Raw genomic sequence first — 18,894 nt, forward strand, 5'->3', positions numbered from 1 at the left:
AACTGTTCCACCTGAAATTGAATACAACACTGGAAGTGTCAGGTACCAAGAGGCTGAGAGAGTGGAGTTTTTCTTTCTGATCATGTATATTTTTAGGTCCCTGACAGTGATCTCATACAGCAATTAATTAATGGGTCCCTCTATTTGCATTTTAAACGATACCTCTGAAAAACATATTTCATTTAAATTGAAGGAACATATTGTGTGAGAAGTAATTTGCTGTGACGCTAGCCTTGGGTTCGAGAATTGGGAAGAAATGAGACAGATTTACTGTCATATCCGAGTCACAGATTATAAATCACATAAAATACTCAAACAATGAATTATTTATTATATCTAATTCAAGCCTGAAGTCCAGTATTACTGTAGTTCAGTAAAAATGAACAAACTACAGACTACATGAGGTCTACAAATGGACTATCCTTTTTGTATCTCAAAAACAGTGATGTCAACTCCCTTATATGAAGAATCTAAAAAGAAACCAAACAAATAAACTTATTTACAAAACAGACTCACAAGGCTTAAAAGAAAAACTTATGATTGCCAAAGGGGAGGGATGAGGGGAAGAGTCAGGATCTATATGTACACTCTGCAATATTTAAAATGGATAACCAACAAGGTCCTACTGTAGAGCACAGGAAACTCTGCTTAGTGATAAATAGCAGCCAGGATGGGAGGGGAGTTTGGGGGAAGAATGGATACATGTATATGTATGGCTGAGTCTCTTCACTGTTCAGTTGAAATTATCACAACATTGCTAATGAGCTATACTCCAATATAAAAAAATTAAAAAAAAATCAACAAAATTATGAACCTCTAGCAAAAATAATTGTTTCTGATACTAATTACTATGAATGAGTAGGTAATGAGCTAAAACTGAAGTATATTTTTATAATAGAACATTTACCAAACAGTGATTTTTATAATGCTAATGAACTAAAAAATAATTTTACACCAAAATATAAACATTTAAATGTGGCCTTATGAACTCAAGGATGAATGATATGTGTGTGAAAGAAACAGAAGTGTATCTGAATGTAAAATTTACCATCTGTCTGAACTGACCACATAGCCTAAGTGAGAAAGGAACGGTGAAGGAGACCAGGCAGAGCTATATTGTGAGGGATGAGAACCTGGTGTGGAGAGGATTGCGGGATGCCAAATGATACTTCTATTAATTCATAGGAATCTATGCAATGGAGCCTCAGAACTGTTTCACTGCTGCTGCACTTAAAGATGTCTTTTACTTCTGTCTTGTGTGAAAACTGAACTCTTTGTAAAGACTTATGTTTGTATACGTGTGTATATGTTTTTATTTATTTGCTTCTGTAAAGGATATCATAACAATTGAAAAGTGGAATCTTCTGTTGGAGACTTGTCTTAGCAACCTATATATCCCCAGGCCTCACTAGCCTATTTGTAGGGAGCAGAAAAAAATCAGTGTTTGTCTCCAAATTGTGCAGGCTGTTAGCTCTCCCCAGGCTTAGCACGCTGGTAAAGGATCCTCCCTTGGCAGGTATTTTGGCTGTCTCCCAGACTGTTGATCATTTGTTCAAAAGCATCTTTGTCCACGGGCACTGTTGGCCTTCCTCCAGGCTTCCTCCTGAAGAAGAGCACTGCCTTGTTTAAGGTGCTATCTCCAGCTATGCTCCAAAGTTGAAGAATCATACACCAGAACAATTCCCTTTGATCTCCACAGTCCAGGAGCCTCAGCTGATTCCACATGGGCTTTTCCTTTCCTCTGGGCGTGGACGTGCACCACTGTGTCCTCCGTTGCCTCCATCTTCTTGTTTCACCCCAGGCCTGGCAAAACCAAGGCCTCCCACCTCAAAGTCCTCTTCATTAGAGTTCACTGATTCAAATAAACAGAGGCCTATGGACTCAGATGCTCTGTGAATTCAATTTCAGTTTTCCCTATTCTGTCATCTTAAACATTTCTCCCTAAGATCCTGTATCAGAAAGATGGCAGCTATGCAATTTGGCCTTCGAGTCTAGCACTGGGCTTTACAACAGTGGACCAAATTCTGGGTCTTAGTTTGATCTGAGGGGTTTAAGAACATACTCTGTGTGCCGCCTTTCTCCCTTGATCTCGGCCCTCTGTGCCGCAATGTTGTTGTTTGTTATGGGGATAGAGGCAGAAAGACACTCCCACCATTAGACACCTGTGTTTTGAGCCTCTGTTTTGAGATGTGTACATGGCCTAAGGCATCACACTATTTTGTTTCCAAAGGAAATTAAAACATCAGAATAACATGGTCTTGCCTCCCAGATAATACAGAATAATTCATGATTTCAATTAAACTGCTCCCAAACCTGTTGCACTGTCAACCTGTTGCAGTGAATGCCAACTAAGTAGGCCATATTTTTATTTTAAAGGAAAACACTTTCCAGGCAAAGCTGGAAACCATGAGTGACATGAAGCTGTGGCTAGAATCACTAGTTTTCCATAGGAGAATTAACGATTAGATCCAGTAGGCTAGGTACGCTTGTATGGATTGAGAATAATATTAAAGTGATTAAGTCTTAGTAAAACTCAAATTAGCTAAAGGAGTGACAAGAGAAGCTGAAATCTGTAAGCTGAATTTTAGTCAGTAGCTCTAGTCCCACCTTCTATCATACAACCTTTTAATTTGAATTGCAAGAAACAGAACATGTGAATGTGAGTTTCCCTTTCTCATTCTTTAAATACCCTGGCTCTAGTCAGGAGTCATTATCCATCCATCCATCCATGCATCTTCCACTGATGGTATTCTTTAGGTCATTTAAAATGGCAGATTCGTGTTGACATATGGCAGAAACCAATACAATATTGTAAAGCAATTATCTTCCAATTAAAAATAAATTTAAAAAATATTCTGTAAACATTAAAAGAAATGGAGTAACTATGTTTTATGCAGGGGCTTCCCTGGTGGCTCAGTGGTAAAGAGTCTGCCTGCAATGCTGGAGCCACAGGGGATGCAAGTTTGATCCCTGGGTTGGGAAGATCCCCTGGAGAAGTAAATGACAACCCACTCCAGTCTGGAGAACTCAATGGACAGAGGAGCCTGGTGGGCTTTAGTCCACGAGGTCTCAACGAGTTGGGCACAACTGAGTGACTGAGTACAGACGGCTCAGGCATCCCATATGCAGCTGGGTGGCCATTGTGGATGAGGTCTCAGACACATTTCCACATCAGTGAGAACCTGAATTTTCTGAACTGCATCCAACTCAAGGACACCACCAGCTGTTTTCAAAAAGTATCTCCTAGCTGCTGCTAGCTGCAACCTTGTCATTTCAAAGCCCTCACCTCCCAGCTTCACAACTCTGTAAACATTTTGAACCCCAACCAATCTCTGCTTAACAAATACACTTACTTCTAGTCAGTTCCAATCTTACTTCCTGATGAACAATTAATAATTTATGTAACCTTGTGTTCTTTCGCCGTTATAATCTTGCTGCGTTTTGTAGTCCAGCGGAACACAATTCAAGTGCTTCTTGGAACTGTGTTTCCTGTGCTGCAGTCCTGCTGCTGCTGCTGCTGCTGCTGCTAAGTCGCTTCAGTCGTGTCCGACTCTGTGCGATCCCAGAGCCGGCAGCCCACCAGGCTCCCCCGTCCCTGGGATTCTCCAGGCAAGAACACTGGAGTGGGTTGCCATTTCCTTCCCCAATGCAGGAAAGTGAAAAGTGAAAGTAAAGTCGCTCAGTCGTGTCCGACTCCTAGCGACCCCATGGACTGCAGCCTACCAGGCTCCTCTGTCCATGGGATATTCCAGGCAAGAGTACTGGAGTGGGGTGCCATTGCCTTCTCCGTGCTGCAGTCCTAACAAACCCTAAATAAATGCCTTTTTTTTTCCTGCCTTAACCAGGGGTCTGTGCCCTTGGGATTCTTGGTTAGCGAACTACCATGTGCTAATTGTGCCTAAACATAGCAGCAAAAAGGGATGCCAACTGGACAGGCAGAAGCTGAGAAGTTTTGTTGGTTTGTTGGGCATTGTGGGGTGAACGCATGTAGGTTCCTCTGGCTAAGAAGGTTGGGTGCCCTGGCCTGTTTTCCCAGCGTAACCATGATTGATGACACTAATAACTTGTCAGCCCCTCTTTGGCCCTTTTTTGGTGGGACGCACTCCTGTGAATAATGTCTTAACAGCAGTCTCAGAAAGCACTGAGAGGTTTATCAGTCACACAGAGGAACGAAACTCAAGTGGGAAGACAGCCAAGAGGGTTGGGTAGTGAGAAGTAATTTTCACCTCCAAAGACCATGTCAGGAACAGTAGAAGGAGTCTCAGTCTTTCTTGAGGTTCAGTTATCTAGATTCTTTTGAGAGCGAAGTTTCCATTAGGAGACAGTTTCCACTGTCTTAGAGATGCTGTGCAGTTTTACTGTTTTTGTTTTGTTCGCTTTTTTTTCTTTTGGTTTTTTGCTTATAAGTCATGCCTCTCATTTTGAGCACTACCAAAGAATAAGGTGTTCCAGGTACTTGTAATTTTCTTCCTAAGCTACTAAAGCTGGTTAGTCTTTCATGGAAATATTCCTAAAAACTATTCCAGCATTTTGACCTTAAGAGCTGAGATCACTAATGTTAAGGAACGTATTTCTTGGCAGACCTTAAGCTCAGGCCCCTATCCTCCACATTGGTTTGTATCTACTGATACCTATAATGTATTCTTTTGTGTATTTGAGAAGGAAAGATAAGAAAGAGAGGGGAGGAGAAGGATGGAGGAAGTGGCGTCCTGTCTGTTACCCTGTCACCCCCTTGTACTTACTGTGAACTGGCATCGGAAGCCCATAGTCCAGCTGTAAGGACCAGAGGCCAGCGCAACTGGGTTTTTTTTGTGTGTGATTATTTGTGAAATTCCAGACCCAACTTGAGTCTGGTTAGTGTCCAGCTGAAAAAGCATAGCAATGAGTTTGGAAGGTGTCATTTTGTCTGTGACTGTAATCAAAAGAGCTCAACAGTCCATAGTCCTGGCTTTAACGGTGACTTTACAGGGGAGTGCTACAGGGGTGGCAATCTTATCGGAAGGGGGTGCTAAAACACATATTTTGATATTGATTTTGTCTTCAAACACACATTTTCACTTAGATTGTAGATTTAGTTGGCAGCAGGTCCTAGGAGAGCATTGATGGAAATTGTCAGGGAAGGAGGGAACGGCAGCCTACTCGGATTATCCCTTGAGACCCAACTTGCTTGCTATGGTCCTCACATGAACAGAAATAGATTAACGGTAGCAGAGAGTATTTTAAAGCAACTTCAGGGAAGTGGACTTTGTGGCCCTTCATATATGGAAGTAAGGTCAGGAGAGAAGCAGTGTGGTGGACACGGGGATAGAGTGAGATCTTCCCTTAGCATGGAGATTCAGAACTGTATTTGAGCATAACCATAAATGTGAATCTATTGGTAATGCCTGTTAGCATTGGAAATATATTAAACATTATCTCACTGTTTTAAATTTCTCAGAACCTTTACCTGTCTATCCAGGTTACTGTGTACTGATTTGTAATACAGAACTGCCCTTGAAGGGTACAGAAGTTCAGAAGAACATTTTACTACTCTACATGGGTCCACACTTCCTGAGGAGGTTCAATTTGGAACCTCACCACTTCTTCTTCTTAGCCTTTCACTCACTTCTTGAATTATTTGTGTTCTTTGCGTATTTCTTTGAGGTTGGAGAGTTTCTTTTACTGATCTTTGTATCTATCAGTGGCTGGCACAAAGCTTTTATGAAGTAAAAATTCTTATTTTATGTCAAAATGAGAAAAATTTAAACATAAAAAATTTCCTCCGCCCTTTGTCCTCCCCCTCCCCTCCCCGTGTATTGTGTATCTGTGTTATGCATCAGCCAAAATGTCCCCATTGGCAGAAATACTTGCTCAACTGTAGAGGGCAACATTTTCCTAGCATCAACAAGACAACTCCTTAAAAAATAACTTTCTTTCTTGATCTTTTAAGGGGCCATAGATATGGGTTATGTAAATTGCCAAATGATATTAATACATCATTTAATGTATAGCCCACTGTCTCAAAAAATTATATAACTGTGCCTTGACTTCTCATGGGCAGACCTGTTCTCAGAGCTTTCTGAGATGCTCTTCCTGGGTTATAATCCTCAAATTTGTCTTGAGGATGGAAAATAAAAATTTTCATCTCTTGATTAGCTCAGACTAATTAATTTTTTGTCAACACTTTTAAAATAACAGGTACTCAATAAATGTTTCATAACAAAGTACAAAGATGATGATGATCATAGAATATTAGTGCCATATTTCTCAGAGCAGGATCCTATTTATGTTTTTATGGACCTCTCTGATTCATTGCAGAGATTCCTAATGTGATCCCAATGTCTCTTATCCTCCTCAAACCTCACATCCTCACCCCAACCAAAGCAGACACTACAGATCAGGTCTTGACCTTGAACTTGATCAGCCCCTTGGACTTTTGATGGAGAATTTGCCCTTTACCCTAAGAGAGATTATTTCTTCTACCCTTGTTAGTCTTTCCTGCAGAATTGCTTTCAGTTCATCCTTGCTTGTTCTATACTGTAGAACCCACTATTTATGAGAAAGAAACACATCTAGGGAGAGAAGGTGGTGTGATTATATGTACAAATGTAGGAAAATTTAGGACATTCTATAGTGAACAGTGCGTAATTCAATATGGCTAGTGTTGAAGATGCAGGAAGTCAAAGAATTGAAGTTTGGAAAGTTAACTAGGACATGGAAGAAGGAGTTTAGGTTATGATATAGATAATGAGGCAATTTAAACAATATTAGCAAAAAGAAGTGTTCTGAATAAAACTATTCATTACATACATTAAGCTCAATTATATTTATGTCAGTTAGACAAGTGAATATTATATTTCTCAGATCATGTCAGTAGAAGATATTTAAGTAGAGGAGATTTTATAGTGAAAGTAGTCCATATTTTTGGGCAATGAGCAACTTGAAACTGAGTATGTTTTCTTAGATATAAATGTAATAGTGAAAAAACACACGCAGTTGGAAATATTTCATTCAGGACAACCCAACTAGAATTCTGTAAAAGACACAGGCATTTGAGCATCTGCCTTTCTCATTTGCTTTTCCCTTTCCCAAATCCCAGGAGACCATATAGTGTTCCTTAACACAAAAGTCAGAAAATGGCCTCTCACAGCAGAGTCCATTATATTTGTTCCTTGAGGGTCTCTTTTGCAATTGCATCTCTCAATAATGGTTCTTCAATTCATCTGAATTATAACCTAAGCTGGGCACTTACAAAAACTCATCAACTTTTTCTATAGTTTCAGACTGTAATTCACTGAGTATATTGTTAGGTCACCAATCATCAAACCTCATTCTCTAACCTCAGAAATGATGATTGACACACCCATATTTGACAACATTTATTCTTTATGTCCTGTGTAATAGGAAGTTAAATGCAGTTTAATTGGTGGAAACCAGAATCACTATTTTTCCTTCTGCAGGTTTCCTTGGCAAGAAATATTTATTTATGAGATCAAGTCAGAATACAGTTTGGTAGTCACAGAGGAAAGCCCAAAGCTCTTGTGTTTTATCTTCCTTTCAGCATTAAATATTGGTGCAGAATCCAACAAAGGGGTGTTTAAGAAGGAGGGTGTTAGCAGGATGGGGCAGGGCCAGGGGGGTGGTTGCTATAGGAGTCACATAGTAACCTGTCTCTAATATCATTCACATTGAAAGTATGGGTATGAATGTATTTCAAAAATGTAAAAATATGGATCAAGATCTTATATATAGTTAAATTAGGACTAAACTGTTTATTTGATTAAAACTAGATTAAAACAATTTAAATTGTTATTTTGCACTTGTAGACACTGGCCAGAAGATTCACACTGGCTGTTTCCACACAATTACAGCTGGCCTCTAGCATTTTCTGGATTTCAAGTTTTGCTTTTGTTTCTCTATCAAAATTTATATTCTTGGCTTTCCTTATGAAAACCGATGACTGAAATACAAGAGCAGGATATTTGATTGCTTTGGGTACTATCTCTGTAATGTGGTTCTTAGTCTTTGAGAAGCAACAACTTATTCAAATAACAATGTTATCCGATTAGCGTAACCAGGGTTGAAATGGCTCATAAAATACAGGTGGAAATAGAGCAGCATAATCAGCAGCTGTGGCCTGTTCTTTTCCACCTGTGACTGTAAATCAAATGGTCACCCTGATGAGAGCAAGTTAACAAAAGGTTTTCAGGGACAAAGTTGAGGAGCTATCTCAACATTTGGGGGGAAAATTACTTCCTGGAGAATGTTATTAGAAAAGTCAAATAAGTCAAAGTGAGATATTTTTCTGATGCACATAGAACAAATCTAAAAGCTCCTTTAAAAAGACTAGGGGCTTTGGATTTCAACATCAGTTTGAAGATAAAGATCTGGACTGGAACATAAAAATGTCCTCCCGGGACATTCCATTATAATTCCTAGATGATTATTCAGTCATGCACTCAGACTTCAAACTACTTTCAGAGGCAAAGTTAATGAAATGACATGGTATAAATTGATCTTGGTGTTTTCTTGAAAGTTGTACATTTAAGAAAAAGCTTTACCAGATAACCAAACAATTTGGGGCAATAATGAATGAATACAAAGAATTTCAACTTTCCTTTCTAGTCACTTCAGAATCTTAGGCTTTTAATAAAGAGAGAATAAAATAAATCTCAAAGTTTGTCAGTAATCTAGCTGACTCAAGCCCTTAAACCTCAATGAGGCAATCAACAAGATGGTATTAATAGTACTTTATTATTTTACAAAGGAGACATAAGCATTTATAAATTGCCTTTATAATCTTGGACTGCACCATTAGCTAGTGTGAGGTAACATAGTATTAGTAATAATGATCACTTGTTGAATGCTTACCATGTGACTAGGACTTTGTTTTATTTAATCCTTCCATCTCAGAGTTGTATGGTAGAGTTTATTATAATTTTAACTTTACAGATAAAGAACAAATGCTCAGAAATATTAAATAATTTGCTCAAGCCTGACATTTAATCAGTGGCAGAAGTGATGTTCAGATTCAAGTCTCTGATTCCAGGTCCCTTTTGCTTTTTTGCAAGATCTTTTATATTGCCTGAGTGAACACTGCAAGCAATAGAAGTTTACAGAAACATTTCCTACTATTTTCCACTTTCCACTGTGGTATCCTAGGGTAAATTCAAGTCTCACTTTGTAGTCTACTTCCTGTCAAGGTTTTACCTTTTGCAGCTAATGCACCTGGACAGACATGAACAGAAGACCCCTAATTTATCTGAGCAGGGTAGGCAAGTGAACAGAGGTGCACTGAGCATATTCTATGTGCTAAGTTGGTAGGCACAGTATTTCTTTTAATCCATATGATAGTCCATTTTGAAGAGGAGGCAGGATCAAAAAAATTGAGTGACTTGCCCAAGTTTGCATATCAAGTAGATGATGAGCTGGAATCTGAACCCAAGGGTGTCTGACTCCTGGCCCTACCTCCCCCTGTTTCACACTGTTCTAGGCATCTAATAGAGCACAGCTTCCTTTGTAGCAAACTGTTCTCTATGTTCTGAAAGAGCCATTGGTATTGGTTAGAAAGTGGAAAACTATTTGACTTCTTCTGAGAGGCCTCCCCACTGCCCAGTTCAAGGTATTACAAAAATTAGTTACATAGAGGTAAGATGGATCATACCGAGTAAATGATGTATCTTCTCAATGAGTATGTGTAAGAGGGAGAAATTGACTCGAGGCAACATTATACATTTTCTGCAGTGGAATTAAGCCATTTTCTTTAGTTTCTTTAGTTAGGAGACATTCTGCAGCTGCAAAAATGAATTTGTGTATTTTCAAAAAGCCAAGGCAATAATGAGAAACATTTTTTAAAAACTGAGCTGTTTGTGGGCCGGGTATCAATGAATCAAGGGATAAAAAGAAATAGATACACTGTAGGCAGGTTTTGGTTTGTTTTTAATTCTCTGAGGCTTGATTAAAGGGAAGTGAGGATCTGCCCTTACTTGAATGCTAGTGGCAGTGGCAGTTTAAATTTTCCCTGGCATGATTCAAGTCTCATATGGATGAGGGGACTTGGGTGAACTAAGAGATCTGGGAATTGGGCCCAGACAGAAATAACAAGTAGGTGCTAATCCACATGGAACTCAAGGCTCTGAAGTGGGCAGCTGTGTCTGATGTAATTTCTCATCCCTGTAGTGCAACTGTCCTTTGGGTATCCTGTGATCTGTGACCTTCTCTCAGGAGAGCTGGGTAGATGCTTTCCCTATGAAATTAGATCAAAGTCCTACCCAGAACTCAAGGAAAGGGCTAGTTGGGATTTACCCATGACATCATGGATGGCTCTGACACGTCATTTTAAGTGGAGGCCTTGAATATAGTCCACCAGTATTGATTTGTAGATATTTACAGGGCATTTCCCCCTGTAGTCAATGAAGAGGCAAACCATGAGGGAAAACTTGAAATGAATTATGTAAATTTGCTAAACCTTAAATCACATAAACAGAAAATTGCATTGAAGATTTACTGAGTATGGCCCAGCCCTTCGGAACAAGACCCAGTGTCCCTCTCAGTCAGCCTCTCCCATCAGGAAGCTTCCATAAGCCTGTTATCCTCCTCCATCAGAGGGCAGACAGACTGAAAACCACAATCACAGAAACTAACCAATCTGATTAGTCTAACTCAATGAAACTTGTCTAATTCAATGAAACTATGAGTCATGCCATGTCGGGCCACCCAAGATGGACAGGTCATAGTGGAGAGTTTTGCCAAAACATGGTCCACTGGAGAAGGGAATGGCAAACCACTTCAGTATTCTTTCCTTGAGAACCCCATGAACAGTATGAAAAGACAAAAAGATAGGTCACTGAAAGGTGAACTCCCCAGGTTGATAGGTGCACAATATGCTACTGGAGATCAGTGGAGAAATAACTCCAGAAAGAATGAAGGGATGAAGCCAAAGCAAAAACAACATCCAGTTGAGGATGTGACTGGTGATGAAAGTAAAGTCTGATGCTTTAAAGACCAATATTGCATAGGAACCTGGAATGTTAGGTCCATGAGTCAAGGCAAATTGGCAATGGTCAAACAGGAGATGGCAAGAGTGAACATTGATATTTTAGGAATCAGCGAACTAAAATGGAGTGGAATGGGTGAATTAAACTCAGATATATCTATGACTGTGGGCAAGAATCCCTTAGAAGAAATGGAGTAGCCCTCATAGTAAACAAAAGAGCCCAAATGCAGTAATTGGATGCAATCTCAAAAATGACAGAATGATCTGTTTCCAAGGCAAACCATTCAATATCACAGTAATCCAAGTCTATGCCCTGACCAGTAATGCTGAAGAAGCTGAAGTTGAACAGTTCTATGAAGATCTATAAGACCTTCTAGAACTAATACCCCCCAAAAGATTTCCTTTTCTATATGGGATTCCCTGGTGGCTCAGATGGTAAAGCATCTGCCTGCAATATGGGAGACCCGGGTTCGATTCCCGGGTCGGGAAGATTCCCCTGGAGAAGGAAATGGCAACCCACTCCAGTACTCTTGCCTAGAAAATTACATGGATGGAAGGATCCTGGTGGGCTACAGCCCATGGGGTCACAAAGAGTCGGACACGACTGATAGGACACTGGAATACAAAAGTAGGCAGTCAAGAAATATCTGGAGTAACAGGCAAATTTGGCCTTTGTTCTGTGGAGTACAGAATGAAGCAGGGCAAAGGCTGATAGAGTTTTGTCAAGAGAATGCACTGGTCATAGTAAACACCCTTTTCCAACAACACAAGAGAAGACTCTATACATGGACATCACCAGATGGTCAATACCAAATCAGATTGATTATATTCTTTGCAGCCAAAGATGGAGAAGCTCTATGCAGTCAGCAAAAACAAGACCGGGAGCTGTCTGTGGCTCAAATCATGAACTCCTTATTGCCAAATTCAGACTTAAATTGAAGAAAGTAGGGAAAACCATTCAGGTATGACCATAGACATTCAGGTATGACCTAAATCAAATCCCTTATGATTATGCAGTGAAAGTGGCAAATAGATTCAAGGGATTATATCTGATAGACAGTGTGCCTGAAGAACTATAGACGGAGGTTCGTGACACTGTACAGGAGGCAGTGATCAAGACCATCTCCAAGAGAAAAAAAATGCAAAAAGGCAAAATGGTTGTCTAAGGATGCCTTACAAATAAGCTATGAAAAGAAGAAAAGTGAAAGGCAAAGGAGAAAAGGAAAGGTATACCCATTTGAATGCAGAGTTCCAAAGAATAGCAAGGAGAGAGAAGAAAGCTTTCCTCAGTGATGAATGCAAGGAAATAGAGGAAAACAATAAAATGGGAAAGACTAGCAATCTCTTCAAGAAAAACAGAGGTACCAAGGGAACTTTTCATGCAAAGGTGGGCACAATAAAGGACAGAAATGGTATGGACTTAACCGAAGCAGAAGATATTAAGAAGAGGTGGCAAGAATACACAGAACTATACAAAAAAGATCTGAATGACCCAGAATATCATGATGGTGTGATCACTCACCTAGAGCCAGACATCCTGGAATGCGAAGTCAAGTGGGCCTTAGGAAGCATTGCTATGAACAAAGCTAATGGAGATGATGGAATTCCAGTTGAGCTATTTCAAATCCTAAAAGATGATGCTGTGAAAGGGCTGTGCTCAATATATCAGCAAATTTAGAAAACTCAGCAGTGGCCACAGGACTGGAAAAGCTCAATTTTCATTCCAATCCCAAAGAAAGGCAATGCCAAACAATGCTCAAACTACTGCACAATTACATTCATCTCACACACTAGCAAAGTAATGCTCAAAATTCTCCAAACCAGGCTTCAGTAGTATGTGAACCATGAACTTCCTGATGTTCCAGCTGGATTTAGAAAAGGCAGTGGAACCAGAGATCAAATTACCAACATCTGTTGTATCATCGAAAAAGCAAGAGAGTTCCAGAAAAACATCTATTTCTGTTTTATTGACTATGCCAAAGCATTTGACTGTGTGGATCACAACAAACTATCGAAAATTATTAAACAAATGGGAATGCCAGACTACCCCACCTGCCTCCTGAGAAATTGTATGCAGGTCAAGAAGCAACAGTTAGAACTGGACATGGAACAACAGACTGGTTCCAAATTGGGAAAGGTGTACATCAAGGCTGTATATTATCACCCTGCTTATTTACTTTCATGCAGAGCACATCATGAGAAATGCTGGCCTGGAGGAAGCACAAGCTGGAATCAAGATTGCTGGGAGTAATATCAATAACTTCAGATAAGTAGATGACATCACACTTATGGCAGAAAGCAAAGAAGAACTAAAGAGCCTCTTGATGAAAGTGAAAAAAGCGAGTAAAAACGTTGACTTAAGACTCAACATTCAGAAAACTAAGATCATGGCGTCTGGTCTCATCAGTTCATGACAAATAGATGGGAAAACAATGGAAACAGTGACAGACTTTAATTTGGGGGACTCCGGAATCACTGCAGATGGTGATTGCAGCCACGAAATTAAAAGATGTTTTCTCCTTGGAAGAAAAGTTATGACCAAACTAGACAGCATATTAAAAAGCAGAGACATTACTTTGCCAACAAAGGTCCATCTAGTCAAAGCTATGGTTTTTCCAATAGTCATGTATGGATGTGAGAGTTTGACTATGAAGAAAGTGAGTGCCAAAGAATTGATGCTTTTGAACTATGGTGCTGGAGAATAGTCTTGAGCCTTGGACTGCAAGGAGATCAAAGCAGTCCATCCTGAAGGAAATCAATCCTGAATATTCATTGAAAGGACTGATGCTGTAGCCAAAACTCCAATAGTTTGGCTACCTGATGTGAAGAACTGACTTATTTGAAAAGACCCTGATGCTGGGAAAGATTGAAGGTGGGAGGAGAAGGGTATGACAGAGTGTGAGATGGTTGGATGGCATCACCAACTCAATGGGCATGAATTTGAGTAAACTCTGGGAGTTGGTAATGGACAGGGAGGTCTAGTGTGCTGCAGTCCATAGGGTCACAAAGAGTCAGACTCTACTGATCGACTGAATTGAACTGAAAACACATAAAAACACTATTGTTTTTACTTTCTACTGAACTGAAAAATTATGTTTTCTTTTACTAAGCCCTAGTAAACTGGTTTGAACCTGTAAATAATTCATTGCAGTAGAAGCAGACTAAAGCATCAAAATATTTACTAAATCACATGTGAGTCACTCTAATATTATTCAGTTAGAGTCCCCAGTGCCAAGTGCTTGTTCAGCATCAGAACTAAGTTCAGCTTAATGATATTTCCCCACCATGTATCTATCTGTGTGTGGACAGACGCTGTAAGAGGCAGAGGCTGTAGGACATGCAGAGAGAATACCTGATAAATCAGTGGTTCAAACATTTCTTCTAAGCTGCAAAATTTTATTTAAAAATTTGACACTGAAATTCAATATGAATCATATAGATGTCATTCTAAGCTCTTTGAAGCAGGGCCTGAGGCTTGAGTAAACTCTGGGAGTTGGTGATGGACAGGTGGACTCTCTCTGATGCCTCTGTAAGGATACCAGTATACCATGGAACATAGTTTGAAAAGCCGCATAATAAATATTGTGCAGGATTTGGGTTCTTTGACTTCAATCATTCCTTTGTCATAGATAATTCCTATAGTTCTTGATATATTTCCTGAACACTAATTCCACTTCTGATGGCTAGATATCCATTGTTCACTTAGAGTCCTTACTGGCATCCCAAATATAAGTCTAATGTTGAATTGATTCCACATTTCCTCAAACCAACTCCTTCTATATTGACTGTTTGTGTTAGTAGGGCCACCATTCTTCTGGTTAACCAGGCTTATAACCCAGTTAGCTGATTTCATTCCTTTCTTCTCATATCCAAACAGAAAGAATCAATGTCTGACCTTGTTACAGACCAATTAAAGTGGTCTAAGTTGGTGTCAGGCTTGGTCTGTAATACTTTACTCAGATTTGGGATGAAGAGTGGGGTTAGTAAGAGACAAGGAAGGCCCAACAGGTGCCTCAGACATGGCTACAGAGCAAAGTTGAAGCAGCAGTTAGAGAGGTTTTCAGGAGTCACAGTAAGGCCAGGGCTCAGACCTTGGCAACTCAGGAGAGCATGGTCAGTCATGGTGATTGGTTCTACCCTTTGTGTGATGATTCCCACCTGGATTGTCTTAAAAGCACCCCATGGCAATCAGAGAGCTAGGTTCTTCCTTTGGCTTTAATATTTATTAGTTATATGAACTTGAGCAAATTTTCTGAGACTCAATATTGAGGATAGTATTAATAGTTCCTTCCATGACTTCTTTGAGTTTGTGGTTAGAATTAAATGAAAAATAATACAGCATCATAAAATTTAAAGTGCACTGTGTGGTGGAAGATCTTTGTCTTTCATTCATTCAAACATTCACCAAGCATCCACTATGACCAGGTACTAGGAAGTTGGCAGGACAATGATAAACACAATCTCTGCCTCTGAGGGGCAGATTCTGCTCCTGCAGAGTAGATGGGGGAGGCAGGTGTTAACCAAATTATTACACAAGTAATAATAATTTTCAGATATATTACACTTACTAGGTGTCCATCTTATTCTATGTCATCATCATTTAATCCTTATAACAACTCTGTGAGAGAGGCATTAGTAGCCCCCCATTTTACAGATGGGGAAATTGAGGTCCATAGAGATTAAAGTTTGCTATAGGGGTTTCACAGCTAGTAAGTGGCAGAGCCAAGAAAGTAATGTGATCAGTCTGACTCTAGATTCCATGCTTATGCTGATGATCACATGTCAAGTTATCCCCCACCTATGACCAAGTACATCTGGTGCGTGAGAGCAACCATTAGGATTCCATATTTAACTACTTCTCTGGAAGTAGGGGATAATGTTAATACTTACTTTTAGATAAATACTTATTTCCTTTACAAGATAATACTTGTAAAGGACTTAACACAGTAACTGACATCATAAACCTACAATAAACATTCATTCTAGCTATTGATTATAATAAAAGCAATGGGAAAAAGGTGCAGGGTCCTATCAGGAAGTAAAACAGGAAGACCTAGTCTAGATTGGCTGAAAGGAGCAAGATAATAGTCCTGGAAGAAATATTTAAGCTGAGACCCAAAGGATGAAATAAGAACAAAGGTGTCAGAAGGAGAAAGGCCAGGGAGCTGGGTGTGAAAGTACACTGGACAAGAAAGCCTTTAGCGCCTTCTAGGAACAGAGAGGAAGCCAGAGTGGCTGAAATGGATGGAGGAAGGAAGGAAGGAATGGGGAGTTAGGCTGGAGAAGTGAAGAGGGGAACTTCTCCACCATTAGTTCTTCCCTTGTCATTTCCACTGCCATAATGTGAATTCAAGTGCTATTATCTCAGGTCTAAATTAGTTCTGTTATTTTGCAAGTATTCTTCCTGTCTGTACCCTCTTATATCTTCCACTCATTGTGCATGTACCTGGCAGATGAAGGGCCTAAAGCATTACTTTGATCATGGCGCTGCCCTACCAAAGACTTTCAAAAATTTGTTATTGTCTATCAAACTACAAACTCCTTAACCAAACATGCAATGGCATTTTCAAACTGGCTTTTACCTGTTTTGGGTCTTTTTTCCCCACAATTTGTGCAAAACTTTTATCAATTTTTCTCCACACTTCTCTGCCTGGAATGTACCCGTCTTCCCTTGTTTGGAGTATGGACTCATGTAAGTCCTATCTGTCTTTCAATGTCTATCAAATGTCATCTCTTCCATGAAAACAACTGAGGTTATGCCAGACAGAAGTTATATTCTTGTATTTATAATGTTAAATCTTTTTGGTTCTATTTCCTAGGTGTAACTTTTTCCTCTAAAAAATAAAAATGTTTATCTTTCTCTTTCTGACTCACTTCACTCTGTATAATAGGTTCTAGGTTCATTCACATCATCAGAAATGACTCAAATGTGTTCCTTTTTATGGCTGCGTAATATTCCATTGTGTATATGTACCACAACTTCTTTATCCATTCATCTGTTGATGGACATCTAAGTTGCTTCCATGTTCTAGCTATTGTAAATAGTGCTGCAATGAACAATGGGATATATCATATTCTAACGCATATATACTGAATCTAGAAAAATGGTACTGAAGAATTTATTTACAGGATAGCAATGGAGAAAAGACATAGAGAATAGACTTATGGACGTGAGGAGAGGGGAGGAGAGGGTGAGATGTATGGAAAGAGTAACACGGAAACTTACATTACCATGTGTAAAATAGATAGCTAACAGGAATTTGCTGTATGGCTCAGGAAACTCAAACAGTGGCTCTGTATCAATCTAGAGGGGTGGGATGGGGTGGGAGATGGGAGGGAGATTCCGAAGGGAGGGGATATATGTATACCTATGGCTGATTCATGTTGAGGTTTGACAGAAAACAACACAATTCTGTAAAGCAATTATCCTTCAATAAAAAAATAAATTAAAAATTTTTTTTCCTTTAAGAAAACTACATATAGAAAAGTGTGAAAAATCATTCAAAATTTTCTTACCCAATCTAGGTCTAAATTGCTAAACAATAGTTAGCATTTTTAGATTATTTTTTCTGGTGGCACACTGGAGAGTATGAACTTAATTCTTACAAAACTTTCATTATAATCTCATGTCCAGGGGATGGTCCCAAGATGGTGGAGGAATAGGACGCGGAGACCATTTTCTCTCCCACAAATTCATCAAAAGTTCATTTGAATGCTGAGCAACTTCCACAAAACAACTTCTGAAGGCTGACGGAGGACACCAGGCACCAGAAAGGCAGCCCATCCTCTTTGAAAGGAGGTAGGACAAAATATAAAAGACTGAAAGAGAGATAAAAGAGTTAGGGACAGAGACCTGTCCCGGGGAGGGAATCATGAGGGAGGAGAAATTTCCAAACAGTAGGAAACCCTCTCACAGGTGGGTCTGTGGGGAGTTTTGGAATCTCAGAGGGCAACATAACTGGGAGAAAACACACACACACAGAATACATGCCTAACCACAACTGCTAGTGGAGAGGTAGCCCAGGGGCTCACCTCTGCCACCAGCGAGTAGGGGATGGACAGGGAGGTGCAAGCTGAATAACTGGTGGCCCTGAAGGCCCTGAGGACGATCTGAGGGAGCTAACCTGAGATAGCAGCCCAAACTGTGGGATCACCAGAGAGCGAAAAAATGAGAACTTTCCCGCAAAAGGCTCTAATGCGCAGCATGGCCTGCTCACAGGATAAAGGATTGAGCGAGTACCAAAGGAGAGCTAGGTGGCTGTGTACAGTCCCACCTCACCCTCCCCCCCAGGAAGCAGAGAGGCAGGCGTGTGACAACCAGACCTGGAAGGCAAGGGGCTGCTGCAATCTTGGCCTCAGAGACCGGCTTCCTCCACCAAACTGGAAGTGGGGTCCCAGTTGCTAACCACATCTTCCTGGGATCCTGGACAGTTGACATCCGCTAGGAGGGTTGCAGCCTGAGATTGGCTCCCCAGAAGAGACAGGTGGTACACTCAAGACAGTACTCTAGCGGCGCACCTGGGAAACCGAGTGGCTGGAACCAGGGAGGTGATTAAGATGCACGGCTCACCTGGGACAGTGTGCTCACCAGTCACCGGCTCACCCAAGCTGCTTGGACCTGGGAAGGGCACGAAACACATGCCCAGCCAAGTCTGTGCCCTTGCAAAGTTCCTGAGAACCTGAGTGGCTTAGACCTGGGAAGTGCAGGAAATGTTGGGCCTGCTTTGGACAATGCCCCTGCAGAGCACCTTGGAGCCTGAGCAGTGTAGACCTGGGAAGCACACACCACCTTGAGTTGGGGCAAACCAAGTGTGGTCCATACACTGTGAGCACTGCCCACACATGCCAGTGATATTTGTTTGCAGTGTCCCTCCCTCCTCAGAACACAAGTGAATGCTGCTTCAGTGGTGTCCGACTCT

The 18,894-nt window shown here is 40.4% G+C and overlaps 1 protein-coding gene across 3 annotated transcripts in view; it reads right to left on the reverse strand.

The window, feature by feature from the left end:
- Window positions 1–18,894, reverse strand: part of KCNMB2 (potassium calcium-activated channel subfamily M regulatory beta subunit 2) — a 424,156-nt gene that overhangs the window by 197,672 nt on the left and 207,590 nt on the right. The gene's annotated exons all lie outside the window — the stretch shown is intronic.

Source organism: Ovis aries, chromosome 1 (genome assembly GCF_016772045.2).
Source record: "Ovis aries strain OAR_USU_Benz2616 breed Rambouillet chromosome 1, ARS-UI_Ramb_v3.0, whole genome shotgun sequence".
Lineage (NCBI taxonomy): Eukaryota > Metazoa > Chordata > Mammalia > Artiodactyla > Bovidae > Ovis > Ovis aries.